This window comes from Trichechus manatus, unplaced genomic scaffold, assembly GCF_000243295.1.
Source record: "Trichechus manatus latirostris isolate Lorelei unplaced genomic scaffold, TriManLat1.0 scaffold00027, whole genome shotgun sequence".
NCBI lineage: Eukaryota > Metazoa > Chordata > Mammalia > Sirenia > Trichechidae > Trichechus > Trichechus manatus.
The window spans coordinates 19,124,722-19,147,556 of record NW_004443963.1 but is presented as its reverse complement, the minus strand read 5'-3'; the positions used below and the strand labels follow the sequence as shown (position 1 = coordinate 19,147,556).

The window sequence follows — 22,835 nt, the reverse complement described above, 5'->3', positions numbered from 1 at the left end:
CCTGGAATGCTCCACCCAGGGCTTGTCTTGGGGAAATCTGCCCCACCCCAATAGTTCCAACAGACAGTACTTTCTCCCCTGAGGCGCACTTCTTCCTTGTGTTAGTCATGACATTTAGGATAAGGTGCCTGGCACTTCAGTCAACTCAGTATGAGACTTAACTTCCCCCAGTCTGGTGTAAGTGCTTCCAGGGCAGTGACTATCTCATTTGTCTTACCCCTTCAGTGCCTTACTCATAGTGGGTACTCAAGAAATATTTGTTGGATAAATAACTTTATCAGGGCTTCTGTGGAAGAACTCTTGCCTTGGGGGAAGGTGTGTGTCTAAGGGGCCTCAAGGATCCCATTTAACTCCAAGATTCTGTAACTACCACGTGGTACTGTACTCGCAGCTGATTTATAGATGAATAATTGAGACTAACCAAGGTCACTTCCGTTTTTGCGGCTGTTGGATAGAGAGGTGCCCTTTCTCGCCCTTCCTCTGTGAGTTATATCAATGCGAAGTCATGGGAGACCTTTAGGGGGAGAACAGGGGATCCTAGTAAGAATGTATTCTAGAACATAAAGTGAGTTGTCCAGTCTCAGTCTTTGTGCCTTTGCACCGCTCTTCTCCAAACCTGGAATGTGGGTGCTCCCTTCTTCCTCTAGCTGTTACTCCTCCCCTCAACTCTACCTGGTGACATTACTACCAGGAAGCCTTCAGGACAGCATTTCCCTTTCTTTTCCACCCCCATCAACTTGGAGCTATTTCTCCTTTTCTGGGCTCCCGCCCATTGATGGGGGGGGGGGCAGGTGGTGAAGGGTCTGTCTCCACGATGAACCCTAACCACTGTGGATCTTGCTTTACCTGTTTCTCCCTTTTATACTGTATTCGTTCTCCATTAGAAAACACCACGTCTTGCTGATTAAAAGGCCACTGTGTCTGACACGGAACCCCTGGTAGTGTAGTGGTTAGGAGCTACGGCTGCTAACCAAAAAGGTCAGCAGTTCGAATCCACCAGGTGCTCCTTGGAAACCTTATGGGGCAGTTTTACTCTGTCCTATAGGTCGCTGAGTCCGAATCGACTCGACAGCAACTGGTTCGGTTGGGTGTCTAACGCGCGCACGGGCGCGCGCAAACACACACCCACACAGACACGTTCGCTACGTGAATTGATGTTGGAAAAGAGTAGGGCATAAGCATATTTTAGAACTCCAGAAATTTTAGAAATGCAAGAGTCGTCGGGAGTCATCTAGTCCAGTTCTCAAGCTTTTGGGTTCATTCAGCAATTTTTCATCTGAAAGCCCCAAAGCACTTTCACTGTTGATCTCAACATTCTAGACAGGTGGGGGGGGGTAGTTAAGTGCCAGTATCCCCCCTTTTACCGCTGCGGAAACTGACTCAGAGAAAAGCGGCGACCGGCCTCGGTGGGGCGGGGGCTGTAACGGGAATTCAGGCCTCCAGGCCAGGACGGAATTTATTGTTTCCTTTTGGGAAGAGTGAACGTGAAATAATCGACTTAAGGAGTCCCAGGCGGGCCGTTCTGTCCCCGAGAAGAATCAGGATGGGGTCAAGAGGATTAACGTAGTAAGAGCTCGTGGCTGGGTATTGACCGTTGGCAACTTGGCGGGGTCCAGTCTGGTCCGCCGCCCTGTCCCTGCCAGGGTGACCGATGGGCTGCGTTCTCTTTAAGGCCCAGCGTACCGCCTCCGGCTCTTCGCCGACCTCCTCCCACCTTCTCGCCGCCGCTCAGCCAGTTCCAGACTTCCCTCGGCGATGAGGTCATCTCCTGACTGCCCATTGGCTGCGCTGGGCCGTCAGTCACAGGAAGTCCCGCCGCGTCCTCGCCTCCCTCGTTCCCCTCCTTTTCCCGCCCTCCCACAGTCCGTCGGCTTTTGGCTCCGACAAGGCCTCTGATTGGCCAGCGCCAGCTGTCACTCCCCACGCGGCGGCGTGGGGTGGGCGGGTCCGCAGCTTCCGTGGCTGAGAGGAGCCGGCGGCGGCCGTGTGTGAGGTGGCCGCGGTGAGAGCGACCGTCCTGTCCTCCCCACCCCTTCGCCTGCACTCGCCACACGCCCTCCGCTCGCGCCCACCTCTCCCCAGCTCTGCGCGCGCTGGCTAGACGTTGAGCATCCGGAGGAGACGAGGGCGGTGAGAGCCGGAGTGGGTTGAGCTGCGGAGCCTGGCCGGGAGGTGAGCGAGGCGGTGAGTGAGAGTCCGGCCGGGACCCCTCCCCCACCGCACCGGCTCCGCGCCGGCCCCGCCCCGAGCATCCTTTCTCCCTGAGACCCCGCTGCGCGCGCCCTTCGGTTCCTCCCCTTCGGTTCCTCCCCAGCGGTTCCTCCCCAGCTTCGCCCAGCTCCTCCGGCTGGGGTCGCCGAGCCGGGCCGGCGGGACCCGGGCGTGGCAGTGCACCTGTGCGCCGCCCGGCCCGGCCGCGCCGGGTAGGGAGACACCCAGGTTCCCGCCCTCGCTGCACTTCGGGTGTGTTTTGACTGCGGGAACGGCGTGTCAGGGCGCTTTCGCCGGAATCTTGTGCAAGTTCTCAGGACCCATGTGCAATCCCCAGGATTCCCAGGCAAGGGAGGCTCACCTGGACTTGTTGGTACCTGTGTAGCCACCTGAATGCCGCAGGTTCGAAGCTTGAAGGCCAGTAACTTTACCCTTTAAGTTCACGTTGCCTGTGCCATAAGAAGGACTCTCTGGGTGGTGCAGAAGGTTAGGCGCTGGGCTGCTAACTGAAAGGTCGGTGGTTCAGACCCACCCAGAGGCGCCTCAGAAGTAAGGCCTGGCAGTCACAGCCTTGAAAACCATATGGAGCTCGGTTCTACTTTGCACACATTGGGTTGCCATGAGTTGGAATCCACTGGTGGGCAGCTAACAGCAATTAATACCATAAGTGAGCATTGCTACTTATAGTAGCTAGGGTTGGAGCTTTCCAGTCAGATACCTAGACCTGGCCATTTGCAAACTGCAGTTTTGGGACTTTGTTTCCCCATCTGAAAAATGGGGATAGTAATAGTAGCTATCACATAGAGTTTTTGTGAGTATTAAATGAAGTAATTCACATAAAATGTGTGACACAATGCCCAGCTCATAGTAAGGGCCCAAGAAATGTTTGCTGTAATGATGTTGAGGACGACTGGTCTAGTTAGTGTGTATTTAAGCAGTAACCCAGTTTGGCTTTGCCAGGATTTTGCTCAGTGTTCTGGTTATGTAGCGTAAGTAAAGGACGGTTTGGAGAACAGTTTAACTTTTTACCGGCCTATACTTTGGGTAAAGCATGTGTATATGGGAATATGACATATGTCACTTAAGTATAATAATGAAATTATGCCTACACTTTGTTTTTAGTTTTATTTTGTTGTTGAGAATATACGCAGCAAAACATATACCAATTCAGCTGTTTCTACACATACCATTCAGTGACACTGATTACATTCTTTGAGTTGTCCAACCATTGTCTCCCTCCTTTTTGGAGTTGTTCTTCCCTCGTTAACATAAAGTCACTGCCGCCTAAGGTTTCTGTCTAGTCTTTCGAGTTGCTGTTGTCTCTTTGATCCATATAGAAAGTTCTTAACAGAGCATAATGCTCAAGGCAGACATTTTTTAATAGTTAAGCTAAACTGTTGTTTGGTTTTAAGAAGACTTAGGGGAATATTTTTGGTTTAAAGATTCTCTCAGGACAACAGTTTCAGGTGTTCATCTACCCTCCATGGCTCCAGAAGATCTGGAGTCCATGAGAATTTGAATTCTGTTCTGCATTTTCCCCCTTTTGATCAGGATTCTTTTATGGAATCTTTGATCAAAATGTTCGGTAATGGTAGCCAGGTACCAGTTCTGGTGTCATGGCAAAGGAGGCAGTTGTTCTTGTAGGCAGTTAGACACATTCTATTTCCTCCTCCTATTCCTGACTCTCCTTCTTCCTCTGTTGCTCCAGGTGATTAAAGACCAACTGTTGTGCCTTGGATGGCTGCTTGCAAGCTTATAAGACCCCAGGCACTACGCAACAAACTAGGAGATAGAACAGAAGCGCTAAACACATTATTAGGCCAGTTAACTGGGATGTCTCATGAAACAATGACCCTAAACCTCCAAACCAAGAAACCAAATTCCGTGAGGTTTTTGGTTGTATGTAAGCAGCCTCCACAAATACTTGTTTTGTTGTTGTAAATGTATCCATCATACATCTTTTGCCAATTCAGCTTTTATATGTGTACAGCTTATTGACAGCAATTACAGTAATCGGCTGTGCAACCCTACCTTAATCAGTGTGATATTTCCATCACTGTTACCCCACCTTTCCCTCTCCCTTCTGCCCCTGGTAACCATGCACTTTATTACATAGTTATTACATAGTTTTCAACCCATAAGAGGTCTAGAATGTCACAAGTTGCTAGTTTTTAAGATCTTTTCGAACTGAAAGATGATTACTCTAAATGAAGCCAAAGCTTGTAATACAAGCTTTATTCTTAATAAGAAGTTAAACTTACGTGTTTTACTTTAGAAGACCCCAGAAAACTCCAAGATTCACTTAGGCAGTTTTATTGTTGAAAAGCAGCCACCTCCAAGGGATGATGTGGTACAGCCAGCTGGCCCACAGCCCCATGACTGCAGGGTGGGGAACCTTTGGCTGAAAGCTATTAAACTAAGTTTTACTTAATGTCGTTTGCATTTTTTGTAGTGACTCAAAGGGCTTTATGATACTTAGTTTCTTAATGAAGTGATTTAGAAAGAAGCAAACTCGTACTGCTTTCTTCAAGAACACATGCAGAGAAAAACTATCTGTAGTCTAGCACTAATGTCTGCTTCACTTCTTTGCCAGTCACTGTTAAGAGGGGCCCATTTAAAAAGGCTTCCAAAAGTCGCATCCATCAGGATAAATTTTTATTTAGAGTAAAAGCATGAGAGATAGAAGGGTAATATGTATCCTGTAATCAAAAAATATTTATTGCAGACTTTTTATATCCTTACTACCTACTCTGTCAGTTACTAAGAAACTATACTGTACAAATACTAACTATGCTGTACAGAAGAAGTATAAAACAGGATCTCAGCCCATAAAGGGCAAAACCATAAAGTTCAAGTCACCCAGTAGTAATTATGGGTACTACTTAAGTAATGACTTTGTTCATTTATTCATTCAGCAAACCTTTATTCCATGCCTGTAATATGCCAGGATTTCTGAGAACTAGAGTTGTCATGATAAGTGAGATGTGGTCCCTGCTCATGAGGAGCTCACAGTCTAGTGGGAGAGGCAGATAAGTGACAGCGAATAGTTAACACTGAAGTAAACTCTCTGGTACATGCCCAGAACTGTATGGGATTGTTGAGGGAGCTTTTCCTTTGGACATATGGGAAGGCTTCAGAGAGAAGATGAAATTTGAGCTGAATCCTAACATATTAGATGAAGAAGATCATTCCAGCAGAAGCAGTTGAGCTCAGAAAGGTTTTCTGACAAATCTCCTGACATAGCAGTTATAATCCTTAGGGAAGGGAAGAGGAAACTACCAGTAATATTACTTGATCCCTACTACACAACAGGCATTAAACCTGACTCTTAATGTATTACTTAATCTTCACAACAACCCTATGAGGTAGGTTTTGCCTCCTTTTTAGGAGACGGAAACTGAGGCTCAGAGTAATTAAGTCATCCAGGGTTAAGTGACAGAGGCAGGACTTGAATCTCTGACTTAAAAATGTATAGTGTGTCATTTTCCTTTTAACACTACATTATAGAAATAAATATCAAAGAGGTTAGAAAGGCCCACCCAAGTTGAATATCATTTTACTACATTTGTGATAACGTTTTGATAGAATTTTGCAAGACCAACGACCTTTTCATTGGAAATACCTTTTTTCACCAACATAAACGGCATCTGTACATGTGGCATCAAATCAGCTACATATGTGGAAACAGATGATGGAGATGCTCAGTATCATCAATCAGAACAAGGCCAGGGGCCCAGTGCAGAACAGACTGTCAATGGCTCATATACAAGTTCAAGTTGAAGCTGAAGAAAATTAAAACAAGTGTACGAGAGCCAAAGTACGACCTCTAGTATATCCCATCTGAATTTAGAGACCATTTCAAGAGTAGATTTGATGCATTGAATGCTAATGACTGAAGATCAGACAGGTTGTGGGACGACATCAAGGACATCATACATGAAAAGCAAAAGGTCATTAAAAAGACAGGAAAGAAAGAAAAGACCAAAATAGATGTCAGAAGAGACTCTGAAACTTGCTTTTGAACGTAGAGTAGCTAAAGCAAATGGAAGAAGTGTTGAAGTAAGAGAACTGAACAGAAGATTTCAGAGGGTACTTGAGAAGACAAACCAAACCAAACTCGTTGCCGTCAAGTCAATTCCGAGTCATAGTGACCCTATAGGACAGAGTAGAACTGCCTCGTAGGGTTTCCAAGGAGGGGCTGGTAGATTCGAACTGCCAACCTTTTGGTTAGCAGCCGATCTCTTAACCATTGTCCACCAAGAAGATAAAGTGAAGTAGTATAATGAAATGTGCAAAGACTTGGAGTTAGAAAACCAAAAGGGAACATAATGCTTGGAATTTCTCAAGCTGAAAGAATTGAAGAAAAAATTCAAGCTTCGAGTTGCAGTATTGAAGAATTCTAGGTAAAATATTGAATGATGCAGGAAGCATCAAAAGAAGTACCAAAAAGAATTGGTCCATGTTCAGCCATTTCAGGAGGTAGCATATGATCAAGAACCAATGGTATTGAAGGAAGAAGTCCAAGCCGCACTGAAGGCGTTGAGGAAAAACAAGACTCCAGGAATTGACTGAATACCAATTGAGGTGTTTCAACAAACGGATCCAACGCTGGTTTATGTGAAGAAATTTGGAAAACAGCTACCTGGCCAACCAGTTGGAAGAGATCCATATTTCTGCCCATTCCAAAGAAAGGTGATCCAACAGAATGCGGAAATTATCGAACAGTATCATTAATTTCACATGCAAGTAAAATTTTGCTGAAAATCATTCAGAAATGATTGCAGCACTACATCGACAGGGAACTGCCAGAAATTCAAGCTGGATTCAGAAGAGGACGTGGATGGAGGACTGTGTGGATCATAACAATTTATGGATGACATTGTGAATAATGGGAATTCTAGAACACTGAATTTTGCTCATGAGGAACCTGTACATAGACCAGGAGGCAGTTTTTCGAACAGAACAAGGGGATACTGCACGGTTTAAAATCAGGAAAGGTGTACATCAGGGTTGTATCCTTTCACCATACCTGTTCGATCTGTATGCTGAGCAAATAATATGAGAAACTGGACTGTATGAAGAGGAACTGAGCATCAGGATTGGAGGAAGACTCATTAACAACCCTGTGTTATGCAGATGACACAACCTTGCTTGCCAGAAGTGAAGAGGACTTGAAGCACTTAGTGATGAAGATCAAAGATTACAGCCTTCAGTATGGATTACACCTCACTGTAAACAAAAATCCTCACAACTTGACCAATAAGCAATCTCATGGTAAACAAATTAAAAATTGAAGTTGTCAGGGATTTCATTTACTTGGTTCTACAATCAAAACCCATGGAAGCAGCAGTCAAGAGATCAAACAAAGCATTGCATTGGACAAATCTGCTGGGAAAGACTTTTTAAAAAGTGTTAAAAAGCAAAGATGTCACCTTTAGGACTAAGGTGAGTCTGGCGCAAGCCTTGGTGTTTCCAGTCGCCTAATTTGCGTGTGAAATCTGGACAGTGAATAAGGAAGAGCAAAGAAGAGTTGATGCCTTTGAATTATGGTGTTGGCAAAGAATAGTGAATATACCATGGACTGCCAAAAGAACGAAAAAATCTGTCTTGGAAGAAATACAGCCAGAATGCTCCTTGGAAGCGAGTATGGCAAGACTTATCTCATATATTTTGAACATGTTATCGGAGGGACCAGTCCCTGGAGAAGGACCTCATGCTTGGTAAAGTAGTGGGTCACTGTAAAGGAGGAAGACCCTCAATGAGACGGATTGACACAGTGGGTGCAAAAATGGGCTGAAACAGCAAGAATTGTGAGAATGACGTGGGACCAGACAGTGTTTTGTTCTGTCTTAGAGTCGCTATGAGTCGGAGCTGACTCCACGACACCTAACAACAACAACAAGCAACATCTATTACAGATTACTTTCTGCGAAATAAATGCTTCGTATTTGATTTAGAGTTGCGAAGTCATTTATATAGTAAAGGTTATCCTTACAGATGACTGTTTTTATAAATGTGGTATTTGCTCAAATGTTTGGCCTGTGGGAGCATTCAATAAAAATGGAGGACATTGATGCATACACATTCCATATGGAGCACTTTACAAAATTTGTTAGACAAGTACTGGCTTCGGTTGAAACTGCAGCTGAAATATTTATTTAAGTGTACAAAGAAAGGATATACAGACATATGGCCAATTAAACAATGAGAGGCAGAAAATGGTTTTTAATAGTTTTTACAACAGGAAAAGTAGAATGTTGAAATCATATTAATAAGAGTCTTGTATTACATTTAGAGAGAACACTACGGCAAGAATATGTACTTGACTATAAACTCCATAAGGGCAAAGATATTTATTTCTTTTGTTCCCAGCTACAAGCACAGTTGTTGGGACAGTAGGTGCCCAGTAAATATTTGTTGAATATAAGATGTACATAAGCAAATGTATTTGCATGTGTTTAAGTGTATGTGTAAATCCTAGAGTTGGTAAGTTGGGATTGACTGACATAAAGAACATTTTCATTTCCTCCTGCTGAGAAAAAACTTTGGCCAGGAGGTTATATTTCACTAGGTCTTTGAGAAAAAGAAAAGAAAGGATATTGATGGATTGTGGGCGAAGTGCACTAGGTATAGGGAGTAGTTTATAAACGGATACATTTTGGAGAAGAAGAACTTTGAACAAAGGGAATGACCTGCTGATACAGTTCAACAAATACGGTCAGTGTTTATGGCTAAGGCTTCATCGGAATTTTAAGAATCAAGAAAATAGTCTTTACTCTCAAGAAGCTTACCGTTTTGGAAGGTAGGTATACTAGTTACCTATTGCTGTATAACAAATTGCGCCAAAACTTGGTGTTTGAAACAACAATAAACAGTTATCTTGCAGTTTCTGTGAGTCAGGAATTCAGGAGCAGCTTGGCTGGGTGGTTCCAACTCAGCACCTCATGAGATTACAGTCATATGTCAGCTGGGGCTGGCATTATCTGAAGCCTTGTCTGAGGTTGGTGGATCATCTTTCAAGGTGGCTCACTCATGTGGCTGGCAAGTTGGTGTAGGCTGTTGGTGAGAGGCCTCAGTTCCTCTCCATGTGGGCCTCTCCCCAGGGCTACTTGAATGTCTTGGTGGCATGGCAGCTGGCTTCCCCCAGAGTAAGTAATCCAAGAGATCAAGCTACATTGTCTTTTATGACCTAGCCTCAGAGGTTACATACCATCCTTCTGCAGTATTCTATTGGTCACACACTGTGGGAAGGGACTACACAAGTATATGAATATCAGAGGTGAGGACCATTGGGGGCTATCTTAGAAGCTGGCTACTACAGTGGATAAAGTAGAAAATAAGTGTTAGAAGTACAAAGTGCAAGAGGTTGTTCAGAGGAGGGCAAGATTACCTTTGGGAGGATGAGGGAGTTGGGAAAAATTTAATTCTTTTAACAGATATTCACATTTATTGAGTGTTTACTGTGTGTCTTCCATGTGGTAGGCCAGTATGTGAAAGTGGACACTGAATTAAGGCTTCATGAAATGTTTTAAGTAGTCTAGGCCAACGTGAACACTAAGAACAAAGATTTGATCTATGTGTAAAGTGAGGGTGGGTCATTTTCTGATATTGAAGAAGAACAGTAACTTATCAGAGTGATAGATAAGCAGCTATAGAGTATAAGTAGTTAAGAGTGTAAATACCAGAGCTAGACTGCCTGAGTTCAAATCCTGACTGCATTGCTTGCTGGCTGTGTGTGTGACCTTGGGGTGTGTGACTGTGATACTTTTACTACTTTGATCTTCTTTGTGACTCAGTTTCCCTAGATGTAAAATGGGGATAATAATGGTGCCTGATTTATTTTGCTACTGTGAGGATGAAATAAATTAAAAATATGTAAAAGTCTTAGAATGGCTTCACATACATTCTTTGGAGATTGGAGTCAGAGAGATGCATGAAGAGGTAGTTGTAGAAGGATATGAATATTCAGAAAGAGGCATTTAAATGTCAATCACTGCTGCTTTAGCATCAGTTTTTCCAGTTCAAGTAACTATGTGTAGGTAATTTTTATTTACCAAAGTAGAGTGAACCAATGGTTTCGTTTAGCAGATCTCCATCACGCCTTTTGAACAATTAAAGCAAGACCCCAGGAGGTGCACAGTTGTCTACTAAGGGTATCTCGTTAACACTCTTGTTGTCCTTCTTGTTAAATTATTAGGCCCTCTATCTGCAGGGTGAATTTAGCCAGAAGCAGTACTTAAAGGTGCGTATGCTTCAGAAGAGCTGAATAGGAAAGTAGGACACTACAAGTACCTAGAATGAGCTTGAGGGACAGAGTTAATCTGGAGTGAATTTAAAAGGAAATCTTAGGCACAGAAAGATAAATTATGAGAAGCTTTTAAATCTGGAGGATAGAAATTTAGGAAATGAAAGGACAGATTGTGTGTGAAACCGCTTCCGTTTGGGCATATTCTTTAGAGGCATTGATCTTCCATCTTCCTGGTAAAGTGAGTTACGTTGGGAAGAAAGAAGACATCAGTTGGAGTAAGCTTTCTGCAACTGTGAAGTCTCACATGTCTGATCTTTTGCATCAGAAAAACATGAATTCCATTTACTTAAAAACTGCACGGATTCTTAAAGTACTAACTATATTCTGTTAAAAGGGAAGATAATATCTTCCATATCACTGAACTCCATATCACTGTAGGTGTTAAAAGTAGAAATTGGGTGATCTGCCAGGGTGCCTTGGGTAGAACTGTTTAAATTGTCTTCGTCACTGCGGTTCAGTGACTGAAGTCCAACTCCGTCACTGTAGTTGAACGGAGGCTCTGAGAAGTGAAATGATTTGAGGTTCCACAGCAACCTGCTGGCTGAGCCCAGGCTAGTTCTTCACCCTTTGTGTAAGGCTGGTTCATCTAACAGCAGTAGAACATCAGTGGAATCCTTGGAAGAATGAGCATTGTGAAAATTTCGTTTTCTTCAAATACCATATTTTTACTTTCGTGGTATGTCTGGTTCGTTTGCCTCCCCGCTGACACTAATACACGTTTAGAAGCCATTCCCTGTGTAAATGATAGCTGATAATGAGAAGTGTGGATGTTTCATTTTAGAATTTGGAGTATATCTTCTAATTGTTACTAAATTTGAAGATACGATATTTACAGGTCTTTGACCTCAAATATTGTGAATGAGAGTTATGGGTGACTTTGTTTTAATTATTAATTTTATTGTGTTTTAGGTGAAAGTTTACCGCACAAATTAGTTTCTCGTTCAGAAATTTATACACAAGTTGTTTTCTGACACTGTTTGCAATCCCTGCAATGGGTCAGCACTCTTACACTTTCCCTTCCCAGCCTGGGTTTTCCTTGTCCATTCATCCAGTTTTCCTGTCCCTTCCTGCCTTCCTGTCTTTGCTTTTCGGCAGGTGTTGCCCATTTGGTCTCATACTTGATTGAACTAAGAAGCATGTTCCTCACTTGTGTTATTGTTTTATAGGCCTGTCTAATCTTTTTTTTTTTTTTTAAGATGGTAAGTTATCTTTATTTCTATGTATTTTTTATTTATTGTACTTTAGATGAAGGTTTATGGAACAAACTAGCTTCTCATTAAACAATTAGTACACATATTGTTTTTGTGACATTGGTTACCAACCCCGTGACATGCCAGCACTCTTCCTTCTTGACCTTGGGTTCCTTATTACTAGCTTTCCTGTCACCTTCTGCCTTCTTGTCCTTGCCCCTGGGCTGGTGTGCCCCTTTAGTCTCGTTTTGTTTTGTGGGCCTGTTTAATCTTTGGCTGAAGGGTGAACCTCAGGAGTGACTTCATTACTGAGCTAAAAGGGTGTCTGGGGGCCATGCTCTTGGGGTTTCTTCAGTCTCTGTCAGGCCAGTATGTCTGGTCTTTTTTTGTGAGTTAGAATTTTGTTCTACATTTTTCTCCAGCTCTGTCCGAGACTCTCTATTGTGATCCGTGGGAGAGCAGTCAGTGGCGGTAGCTGGGCACCATCCAGTTGTGCTGGACTCAGTCTGGTAGAGGCTGTGGTAGTTGTGGTCCATTAGTCCTTTGGACTAATCTTTCCCTTGTGTCTTTGGTTTTCTTCATGCTCCCTTGCTCGTTATGGGTGACTTTGGTTTTTTGAAAAATCTTTGTTCTAGTATCAAAATTTAAAATACATTGGGTGTAATTTGAAAGAAAAAAAACTTAATTCCTACTGTGAGAGAGTAAAATAAGCTGTGATGTAATTTGTCAAGTTTAAGGGAGTGAGTGGTTCTGGATACTGACAGTTACCAACCTTGCTTAACCTTGTGACTCATTTTCCTCATCTGTAAAATGGAGTTAATAATTCTTAGACAGTGTGAGTTGTTATAAGGATTATGGAGGAATGCAAAAGAAACTAACAGTGGCATTTACTTCATGGTCATCATTGTGCTACCTCATTAATCCTCACGCCAATTCTGTGAAATAAGTGACGACACCCTTTGTAGATGAGGAAAAAAAAAGCTTGGAGAGATAACTAATTTAGTAAAATCGCAGTCAGGCTTTGAACCCAGGTTTGTCTTTGAACTAAAAGATGCTGGCTACCCATGATAATGTGTATGAAGTGCCTACCTAAGTTTGCCTCTAGTAAATGTTCCTGTTCACTTTCTTTTGCATAGTTAGTGAAAATGTCAGTTCTAGTGAGAATTCTTCGTGGTAATAATCAAGGTGTTGTAACTCTCAAAATAGTCTTAGCAATATTCCTTATATGTATCTTGTTGTCATTCCTGAAATGGAAAACTGTAATAGTGACTTCATATCTTAAGTTGCTTGATAAATACTTACTAAATAAGGGCATACTATAATGTCCACGTTTTTAGAATTTTTTTGTGTTTCAGTATCTTTTTAACTGTAAATGGTGTAAATGATGCCAGGGTCTCCTAATCGTGGTTAATTTGTACATATTTTCATTACCACAGAATTCACAGGAACTTGGAAAGCTGTTCTCTTCTCATACTTTAGGACACCAAGTTACATTTTGTTATTAGAGTGGTGCTATCATGGTTGAAACTGCGGTATATTTGGTATATGATGGATATATTTAGAGTAGTCTTTTTAGGTTTGCTACATATATGTTCACTTGCCTTTCCTTTAAGAAGTAGAGATGGGAAAGCAAGAATTTGGAAACTAAAAGCCATTTCCTTTCTTACCCTTGAGACATGCAATAATCACTTTTTATGAAAAGAAATCACTTGAACTAAAGCTTACATTCAGGAGCCTTTCACTCTTGGTCCTAACACTCCAGGTCGAGGCATTGAAGCAAAGATGTAGTATTTTATAGATTCAGTAAACCATTTCACGTTACCTTGTTGATAATTTCTTTTCCGTTCACATTTGTTGGTCCTGGATTTGCGACAGTGAGCCAAGAGTCTGACATGACGAGATCATAGACCCGTGATTTGAAACAAGATAAATGTAAGGATTTCCTTTACCCAGTAGAAGTCCATAGAATGTATTGCTTCATTCGTGTGATCTCTGATATGAGTCTTTGTAGACATCGAGTCAATTATTTATTTAATCCTTTTCCTACATCAGTCACTCTGTAGCGTGACTGACATTTTTTTTTTTTCCTTTTTAACTCCTACCTGAAATCTGATTTTGAAAGTGAACATGGCAGAATCAGTATGTATGAAATCTGGACATGACCTGAACAATTTGGACAAGCGATTCATGACATTTTGTTTTCAACATGTTTAATAACCTGTTGGGTGCCTAAATAAAACTGAGTTAATTATAGTGTAACCTTTTGTTCTTTTTGGAGGGTGTTAAGGGATTTTTGAATACCATCCAAAATTCATCTTCATCAAGTGAGCTGAGAAAGCTTAGAAAGCTCTTTCTAGAGCAGGAATTTGCAAAACTTTTACCTGCGTGACCCTCCCTATCTCTTCTGAGGGTTTTACATTTTTACAGTATCTTCAGAGGTCGTCTTTGTTTTTTTTTAAAAAAGCATAGTAGGTTTCCTTACTGTTTGGAGATTGCAGTAATGGTTTTGGAATTGAAAGTCTCTCTCTCTCTTTTTTTCTTAAATTGTGGTAAAAACATGTATAACATTTGCCATTTCAACTTTTTTATGTGTACCATTCAATGACATTATTTACATTTACCATGTTGTGCAACCATCACCACTATCTGTTTCACTACTTTTTTATCAGAGACTCAAAAGGAGCCCTCATGGTGCAGTGGTTAAGTGCCCGGCTGTTAACTGAAAGGTTGGCGGTTTGAACCCACCAGCCACTCAGAGGGAGAAAGATGTGGCAGTCTGCTTCCATAAAGATGTACAGACTTGAAAACCTTGTGGAGCAGTTCTGCTCTGTCCTGTAGGGCCTCTGTGAGTCAGAGACTCAGTGCCCCTTACGCAATACTGGTCCCCATTTTGTCTCCTCCCACCTACACGTGGAAACCACTGAGAAACTCTGGTCTCTATGCATTTGCCTATTCTAGGTATTTCATATACGTGGGATCATATAATATTTATCTTTTTATGTCTGACTTATTTCACTCAGCATAATATTTTTAAGGTTCATCCATGTTGAAGCATGATCAGAATTTCATTTCTCTTTATGGCTGGATAATAAATATCTCATTGTACGGATATACCACATTTTTTTAACTTGAATTTTTTTTATTGTACTTTAGATGAAGGTTTACAGAGCCAGGTAGTTTCTCATTAAACAATTAATACACATACTGTTTTGTAACATTGATTGACAACCCCACGACATGTCAACATTCTCCCCTTCTCGACCTTGGGTTCCCCATTACCAGCTTTCCTGTCCTCTCCTGCCTTCTCATCCTTGCCCCTGGGCTGGTGTGCCCATTTAGTCTCATTTTGTTTTGTGGGCCTGTCTAATCTTTGGCTAAAGGGTGAACCTCAGGAGTGACTTCATTACTGAGCTGTAAGGGTGTCTGGGCACCGTAATCTCAGGGTTCTCCAGTCTCTGTCAGATCAGTAAGTCTGGTCTTTTTTTTTTTTTTTTTGTGGGTTAGAATTTTGTTCAACATTTTTCTCCAGCTGTATCTGGGACCCTCTATTGTGATCCCTGTCAGAGCAGTTGGTGTTGGTAGCTGGGCACCATCTAGTTGTGCTGGACTCAGTCTGGTGGAGGCTATGTGTACAGTTCTTTTTTTATCTATTCTTTTGTTGATGGACATTTGGATTGTTTTCACCTTCTGGTTATTGTGAATAATGCTACAGTGGACACTGATGTACAAGTTTCTGTTTGTGTCCCAGCTTTGAGTTCTTTTGGGTATGTACCTAGGAGTAGAATTGCTGGGCCATAGGGTGATTCTATTTTTAACTTTTTGTGGAACTGCCAAAATGTTTTCCACAGCGGCTGTACCCTTTTACAATCCCACCAACAATGTTTGAGAATTCCATTATCTCCACACCCTTGCCAACACTTGTTATTTTCCATTTTTCTGATAATAGCCATCCTAGTTGGGGAAAGTACTATCTTTTTGTGGTTTTGATTTGCATTTCCCTAATGACTAATGATGTTGAGCATCTTTTCATGTGCTTGTTGGCCATTTGTATATCTTCTTTGGTGAAATGATTATTCGAGTCCTTTGCCCGTTTTTTGATTTGCTTGTCTTTTTTATTGTTGAGTTGTAGGATTTCTTTATATGTTCTAGATACTAAAAACTCTTATTAGATGTATGGTTCCTGTATATTTTCTCCAATTCTGTGGGTTGTCTCTTCACTTTGCCGATAAAGTCTTTTGATGCACACAGGCTTTTAATTTTGATGAAGTCCATCTATCTATTTTGTGTTTCGTTGCTTGTGCTTTTGGTGTCATATCTAAGAATCGAACGTAAAGAAAACAAAAATTCTCACAAAAGGACCAGTAAGCAACATCATGATAGATGGAGAAAATACTGAGGTTGCCAAGGATTTCATTTTACTTGGATTCACAGTCAGCACCCATGGCAGCAGTCACGAAATCAGTTGACGTATTGCATTGGGCAGATCTGCTGCAAAAGACGTCTTTAAAGTGTTGAAAAGCAGAGATGTCACTTTGAGGACTAAGGTGCACCTGACCCAAGCCATGGTGTTTTCAGCTGTATTATATGCATGCAAAAACTGGACAGTGAATAAGGATGATGAAAGAAGAATTGATGCCTTTGAATTATGGTGTTGGCGAAGATTGAATGTACCATGGACTGCTAGAAGAACAAACAAATCTGCCTTGGAAGAACTGATTTACTTTTTGAACCTTCTAATGTGCTCTGCTCAGAGCTGTCATTATTACCCAATTATAATTATGCTTCAAATAACATGGTTTCACCTGCATGCCTAAAAGCACGTGCTGTTGTTTTTGTTACTGCCAGTGTTTTTATAGTTGTTGATTTTGTCATAGTTTCTGGTGTCTTAGCTATGATATTGTGGTAATTAGTACTTGTGAACTTACGTCAATAACGTTTCTGAGAATGAGGTAGTAATTAAAGGAAAAGAAGGAATGATATATGGGAATTATGATTTATGAGTAACATTAGTACAGAAAACAAGTTTACTAAGAATTCTGTATGGGAGAAGGCTCATGGGGGGGCGGTGGCACCATGAGTTAGTGCACTGGGTGACACCAACTCTAGTGACACCACTGAGCCAGGGTCAGTTTCATGATCTACAACTCCCCCCCTTGCTTTCTCTGCTCCAACCCTACTGACTTCTGTGCTGTTTGTTCCTGGGACATGTCAGGTCTTTGTGCTTGCTTGTTCCCTCTACCTGAAATGCTCTCTTCTAAGATCTTCACACGGTTTGCTTCCTAACTTTTTTCAGATCTTTGCTTGGATGTCTCATCAGAGAGACATTTTTTGATGACTGTATATAAAACAGCAACCTTACCGCCCAACCCCTGACAGTCCCTATTTCCCAAAGTTGATTAAAAAAATACTGCGTGGGTCAACACTCTGTGGACTAAGATGTTTTTATGCCAAATTTGGTTGAGGTCAGCCAGTTTCCAACAACTGACGTGCTTGTAGACGTGCTTACAAGAGTGCTTGGCCCATAATAGGTCCTCAGACTTCTGTTGAATGAATGAATGGGTGGATAATGTGCCATTTTGTGGCTCCATGAAAGAAAATATCCCATTCTTCTTCCTCTTGCAAATTTTCTTTATCTCCAGTCAATTTATTGGGTTAGTTTTTGTTTGGCAGTAGTCCCTTGAATACAGATGAGATCATTTATTCATTCAAATAGTTATTGAGCATCTACGATGTGCAGAAACCTTGCCTAAGTAAAATAAAGTATTGTTAACTGTAAGGAGTTACACAGTGTAAATTGATTATATATATGAAATTTACATTTCATTTATAAAAACAATTGCTGGATAAGCTCTTCTTTGCTTAGAATCTGTTTCAGCTATCATTTCTTTGTTGTGTCCATTTACACTCTGGGATCTGTGGAAAAATAACTTCGGCTTAGTAATAGACTGTACATAATAACTTTTCATATGAGATGAAGCAAAACATTTCAGAATATCATTGTGGTATAGGTGTAGAAGTAGCAGGTTCCTTTTCTTCCTTTGCAAACTGAGTATATGGGAGATGAGTAAACTGACTTAATTTGGTTGCTGGAAGTGCTTCTTGGTCTTGTTAGTCTGTAGCTGCATGCTGTCTATCGCACTTGGTTATGGCTAATGTCAACTTTTATAGGTCATCAAGCAGAATTATCACGTTTTTCAATCAGAATTTTTAAAAACACTGGTTATCATTCTGTACTGATAACTGTCACTTTACTGACTTTGGTCAGGCTGCCATGAATTCTTGGAACAGCCTTCTTCCTCCCTTTCCCCAAACTATGTCTTTGCCCATTTTTTTTAAAGTTAGCTGGAGGTTTAACTCCTTTAGAAAACAGCTTTCCTTGATTAATACAGGTGAGTCATCCAGCCTCAAACTTGTTTTCAGACTCTACCTATAATGCCCTTATATAATTTCTGTTGTTTTACTCCACTCCTTTCTTTTTTTCCCCAAGACCTTCTTTTTCCCATTAGCGTCATAGTTCATTGAGGTAGTAGCTAACCTAACTGGTATTTTTTTTTTCCTCTCCTACGTATTTAATGAAGCCCTGGTGGCACAGTGGTTAAGCATTTGGCTTCTAACCAAAAGGTCGGCAGTTCAAGTCTACCAGCTGCTCCTTGGAAACCCTGAAGGGCAGTTCTCCTCTGTCCTGTAGGGTCACTGTGAGTTGGAATAGACTCGATGGTAACTGTTTTTTTTTTTTTTTTTTTTTTTAATGTATCTAAATGGGGCCCTGGTGATGAAGTGGTTAAGCACTCAGGCTGCTAACCAAAAGGTCAGCAGTTCAAATCCACCAGTTGCTCCTTGGAAACCCTGTGGGGCAATTCTACTCTATCCTATAGGGTCACTATGAGTCAGAATTGACTTGAAGGCAGTGGGTCCTATGTCTAATATAAGATCTGTACCAAGTGGGTTTAGTAAATAAAAAAAGGAGGTGGATGGTGCATCCTAGTGGGAAACTGAATAACATGTAGTTCAGAGTACATAATGGAAAAAAGTACAGTACTTTAGATAACTGGACCGAGGTCTTTTCACCCCCACCTTTTCTTGGCACATTACTCTGAAAAGGGAGCCAGGGAGATTAGAGCTGCTTCTATCTGATAATAGCCCAGAAACTTAAGAGGAGGCAGTTCCCACGGCAGCAATCTGAGTCCAGTAAGGGAGCTTAATGAGCTGCCTTTACCAGTACAGTAGTCAGAGTTTGTCTCTGTGCTGGGACTGCGGAGGAATGAAGAAATTTAACAGGAATATGTGAACAAGGAAAAAAGATGTAGGTATTAGAATTGTGTATGCCTATGATGTTGATAGTTTATCTTAATATGGAAAGAGCTGTTTATCCTCATTGACAAATTTTTCTGATTAGAAGAGTTTCTACTTATGTCCAAGCTAGAATTAATATTATACTAAAGAAAAAGGACACAAGTTTATCTGCCTGTCATAATACACTAGGCTTTCACGTACCTGCTGTCTTTAAATGGGCAGAAGTTTTAGTCATTTTCACTGTCAGAGATTGAATTGTACTTACAGAAATGTTTGCCCTGTTCATGATCTCATCATCAGTAATTGTGTGTGTGTGTTTGTGTGTATGCGTTGGTGTTTGGAAGCTGGTCTAGGAAAAGCATTAATCTGTTTAGTTCCTGCCTGCGAGGAGGGTTATACTTTGTGGTTTAATAATACCATATGGACATTTATGGGTATGCTTAACATAAAGGTTTCACAGTCCCATCCTAAAGCCATAGGCATGATCTGAAAGTCATCTTTCCCTTCATAGATCGTGTCCTCAAAGTGAGTCAGGAGAGAGCCAGTTAGAGAGCAGGCTGACTCCAGGAAAGGCACAGTGCTCACTCCACACTTCTCTGCCAACCCTGGCTCTTCCTTTCTTTCAAAACTGACACTCTTAACCTGCAGAGTCTTTATAGTCTTAACTGTACCTAGTTTTTGTGAATAATGTAATAATGCTTTTATATAGTCTTTTATATTTTTAAAGTGTTTTCACATACGATTGATTGCATAAAGTTGCCTTCACAGTTATCATATTACTGTTTTTTTTCCCACAACACTGATTAGTCATCTAAAGGACTTATTTTTTATAATTATGGTAAGCATATATATATAACAAGGAGCCCTGTTGGTGCAGTGGGTAAGTGCTCAGCTGCTAATCGAAAGGTTGATGGTTCAAATCCACCAGTGGCTCAGTGAGAGAAAACATCAGGAAATCTACTCCTGTAAAGGTTACAGCCTTCAAAACCCTATGCAGCAGTTCTGCTGTGTCCTGTAGGGTTGGTATGAGTCAGAATCTACTTGCCAACACACAACAACTACATATATATAACAAAACATTTGTCATTTCAACGTTTTTTACACATACAGTGCAGTGACATTAAATACATTCATCATGTTGTGCAGCTTTTACCACTATCCATTTCCACATTTTTCCATCACTCTTAACAGGAGCTCGGTGCGCCCTAAGCAATGAGAAGTACCTATTTTTGTGAACTTGTTGCCATAAACTCCATGAGATCAGGGACCCTTGTCCATCTTCATCACTAGCATCCCTAGGGCTCAGATATACCTGACATGTACTTGCTTAGCATAAGAGAGGCATTGGGTAGTGGTTAAGACCAAGGGCTTTGGCATCAGACGTACCTGGGTTTGCTGCCTACTCGCTATGGGGAATTATTTTACTTTTCTAAGATTTGGTTTCCTCAAAATGTTTTTGCTAATGCCTCCCTCATAGGGCTGTGGTGGGGATATAATGAGATCATGTATGTAAATCCCTTGGTACAGCACGTAGCACCATGTAATTGTCTAATAAATGATATCTGTTATTATTAGAGAGCCGTCACTAGCTGTCTTATCAGTAGGCTAGGTGTTTAAAAATCCCCATTCTGTCACCAGTAGGCTATGTAATACTGAGCAATTTGCCTAACCTCTTTGGGTCTGAGTTTCTTCCTCTGTAAAATAAGAGCATTAAGTTAGATGATCCCTAAGGGCCCTTCTGTGATTTTCGTTTGATCCTTTCAATTGTTACTATATTCACTCCAGCAATCATTACAACTTCACACTGTCTCAACTTTAATTACAGTGGAGATTGTTAATCCCAGAGTCTAAATTTCAGAAGCATCTTAACAATAGAATTGATATCAATAACTTTTTAAAGAAAAGATCATTCCATTTTATAAATTAAACTATTGAAATAGTTGAAGAATAATTTGCTCTAGTGTGAGGTGTTTAGTGATGATTTAACGTGCCGGATCGTGAGTGACCACTCAGTGTCCATAGAAATGAAAGGGTGCCCATTGTATAGATTGTAATGATGTAATTTTGGTGGTTTTGCTGAGTTGTGTTATGCTCAGCTTTTGGCGATACTTGCTTTAAAGATACCTTTCTGCCCATTTGCTGTGGGGCTGATTGATGGAGGAAGTAAAACGATCCTCAAGAGAAGACTCGTGACTTTTGAGATGTGGCTGGTTTTGTCCCTGTTGTTCTTAGCAAATGTGGACCAGGTGTGCAAACTCAGATCTCACTGGGCTTGGGGGAGAGAACATTTCACCAATTTGCCCAGCTAGGTAAGGTGTTAGAACTCCACCCAGCACAGTTGTCTGTTTTTGTACAAATAACTTAGGGCAGAGGGTGAAAGAAAGTAGTTTTTACTGAGTACCTGTTTTTATGCTAGGCACTGTTAGGTGATTTTCACATATGCTATCTTACTTGATTTTGCTTGTTATACATAATAGCTGGTTTTGCAGGCACATGTTGCTCATTGTCACAACTCTGAATCACTTACAGACACTTCTGGACTTGGGAATGGTCTTTGTACATGGGTCCCTACAGCTCTTGTTGGGGAGTCATTGCTGAGCAGCCCAAGGATGTTGATCCTGCCTTCAAGGAGAGAAGCTCCTTTGTCTTCATTAAGAGCAAATAACTTAAGCCTGATAGCTTTTGCTTATCTCTCCAGAGCTGCTTTCTGGTGGTCTAGGTGTCTGTTTCCAAGCAGCAATCCTAAACACGTTTCTTCATTGAAAAATATTATGACTGGTGATTAGACCTCCAGATGAAAAAGCATATTTTATATATATTAATGTATTAGTACTTTGGTCTTGTGAAGGAATTTCTGTAATTTAGATCTTTGTTTAATGGAAAGAGTATGGGCCATGGAAACCGCTTAATATTTGTGCCACTCTGAGCTGGTGTAAACTGCTCTGGGCCTCAGTGTCCTCATCAGTAAATGGGAATATTTTATAGGGATGTTGTCAAGGTTAAGTGAAACAATGTATGTAAAACAGGTTATTCAGCAGATATTGCTGCTATTCCCCACTCCTCCTTCAATTTTGTTTTTTCAAATAACTGACTAAAATCTCTTTGACCATAATTTAGTTTGTTAGTGCCACCTTGGTAGCACAGAAGTTAAGAGCTATGGCTGCTAACCAGAAGTTCGACAGTTTGAATCTGCCAGCTGCAGTTCTACTCTGTCTGACAGGGTCCCTGTGAGTCAAAATTGACTTGATGGCAACAGATTTTTTTTTTTTTTTTTAATATTAAGATTGTTTAGCCACATGCCCCAGGGATTGGCTGTGGAATTTCTTTTTTTTGTCTTTATCAGTTACAGATGCTGCTAGAAATTTATTCTTGCTCAGACTTTGGAATGAGGAAATTTTTTTTAGACAGACTTAAATGGGTTTGCTTTAAGCAGATTTCTCAGATCTGGCGAATTTAGACAGGAAAATCAGAGTTATTTTCATAGTGGAATTCCCACCTGGAACATAGTTGGCAAAGTGAAGAAAGGTTATGCAGTCAGATTCCTTATCAGTAAAGTTTATTGTTGCCTGAAACATTCTAGGAAGTCCCCTACTCCTTTCCTTTCAGTCAAGAAGCTGATTGTGGAATAGGAGACCAGTAAATGAAAATTAATCTGACTTTGGCAATTGGAGAATGAGAAGAATGTTAACCCTCAGGCATCGGGGCTTGTTTCAGCTTCCCAGAGATCTCCTCTGGAGTTCATAACCATTGCCTGTAAGCACTTGAAAAGAAAACTGTAGGTGAAACCTGGACTAAAGTAGATAGTTTAAAAGATTTTACGTTGGTAATAGAAC

At 41.1% G+C, this 22,835-nt stretch overlaps 1 protein-coding gene across 2 annotated transcripts in view; it reads left to right on the top strand.

Annotated features, from left to right (window-relative positions):
• The first annotated feature begins 1,943 nt into the window (after positions 1–1,943).
• Positions 1,944–22,835, top strand: part of MRTFA (myocardin related transcription factor A) — a 253,745-nt gene continuing 232,853 nt past the window's right edge. For both annotated transcript variants that reach the window (XM_012554833.2, XM_004373886.3), the window contains exon 1: positions 1,944–2,184. The gene's annotated coding sequence lies outside the window, so the exon portion shown is untranslated. The remainder of the gene's footprint in view (positions 2,185–22,835) is intronic.